The sequence below is a fragment of the Cyprinodon variegatus genome, unplaced genomic scaffold, assembly GCF_000732505.1.
Source record: "Cyprinodon variegatus isolate N-32 unplaced genomic scaffold, C_variegatus-1.0 Scaffold1378, whole genome shotgun sequence".
In the NCBI taxonomy this organism is placed as follows: domain Eukaryota; kingdom Metazoa; phylum Chordata; class Actinopteri; order Cyprinodontiformes; family Cyprinodontidae; genus Cyprinodon; species Cyprinodon variegatus.
The window spans coordinates 40,359-42,203 of record NW_015151831.1 but is presented as its reverse complement, the minus strand read 5'-3'; positions in this window follow the sequence as shown (position 1 = coordinate 42,203).

Below are 1,845 nucleotides of genomic sequence, written 5' to 3'. Positions count from 1 at the left end.
TTTGCACAGGTAAACAGCACATTTCTTCTTCTACGCTTGCATTATTGGCAGAGCAGACGCTGAACGCGCACTTTCATCTGGTTTGGTCTGCTGGCTTCCGTGGCATCGTGAACGCGCAGGTGCGCGCTTTCAGGAAATCCTATACACTACTGTTTATGCTCTAAAAACATTCTAAATGACTTCGTTTCGAGTAAATTCTGGAAAATGATTTCAAAGATATTCCAAATGCTTTGTGGTCTACAAGAAGAATTGATTTAAGACTGTTGACAACTATAGATTTAGTTGAAATAGATCCTAATACAGGCCAAGGATAAAACAATATCTGCTAAAATGTGAAGCAAAGGAAACTATAAAACTAGTTATAAAAATTTTAGTGGGTGCAGAAATAAGTTTGTTGTTTGGGCCATGTTATTTCAGAAGAAGGTAAAAAGCTACAAGAATGTCTTTTTAGAATTGTGTAATTACTGCAGTGCTTAGATTCCACATTATGAAAAAACTCAGCTTTTCTTAAGTTTTTTATATTGTGTAGTTGTATGTGTGTATATAAATAGAAAACTGTAACCGAAGCATGTAATAAAAGTAATTTCCCTCTGGAATTATTAAAGTATTTCTGATTCTTATTCTGATTAAAACCAGCAGCTATTTTGATGCATGGAATTATCATGTCTCAAACAGGGGGGAGTTATGATGAATATAGTATAGTAACACACACACACACAGGTGTGTAACTACTACTGCTTTGAAAAAAATTTTTTTGCATGTCTCACATGTTGTAAATATAATTCACAAGGAAATCAGATAACTAAGTGAAGATAGGCACCAAGAGGTACAGCTCCAATTGAAGTAATTAGCATGGTCTATATTGAGCTGACCCCAAGTGAACAGTACAAGTACTGCCTAGTCCTAGTGAACAATTTTTCTAAATGGGTAGAAATTGTTCCCACAAAACATGCAAATGCGCTGATAGTAGCAAAAGCGTTGTGTAAACATATCATACCTGAGCATGGTATCCAAAAAATCTTACAAAGTGATAATGGAACAGATTTTGTGAATGAAGTGGTATCAGTGATGTCCAAACGTTAACCTTAAAACATCACTGTTCCTACAATCCACAGAGTGCAGGATAGGTGGAACGAGCTAATGGAGAGGTTAAAAACAGATTGAGAAAATTCATGGCAAAAACAGGAAAGCCATGGCCAGAGTGTTTGTATTTAGTAAAACTACTCATGAGGATTACTCCCATATCTGATGGTATGACCCCTTTTGAAATAGAATTAGTTTTGTTCTACCCTTATGGGAAGGACAGCCATGAGAAGAAAAAGAACATTGACCCATTAACTAAGTGAATTCTGAAGCTGTTCAGATACAGAACTGTTCAAAGAACATGTAATCTGCCCAGAGCTCCTTTTGTTTTTCCCACAGGAAGGCCTGAAGCCTGGAGACCGAGTGCTGATTAAATCATCAAGGGGAAAATTGGGCAGCTCCTAAGTGTGAAGGACCCTACATTGTGCAATTAGCAACTCCAACCACTGTGAGGAGATCCAGGAAAGAGAAACTTGAATCCACCAGAGTCATTGTAAGCTGATTAAAGATTTTCCTCAGCAATAAGCCCAGTTACTTTCACAGGGACCCCACGACTAAGGTAGAGATATGTGGTGAAGTCCAGCTTCAAAGGGGTTTGGGTTTTTAGGACCACTCGTCTCAACGCTGGTGAAGAAACCAACCTAACCCAGTCTTTTAGAGTCCGGTTAGTGGGTGTTTCCTTGGACAGACTGGCGAAGATCTGAAAAGCCAAAGTGGTTTTGCTGCCTGGTGATGACTGTTGGACCGGTGTTCCTAGGAACA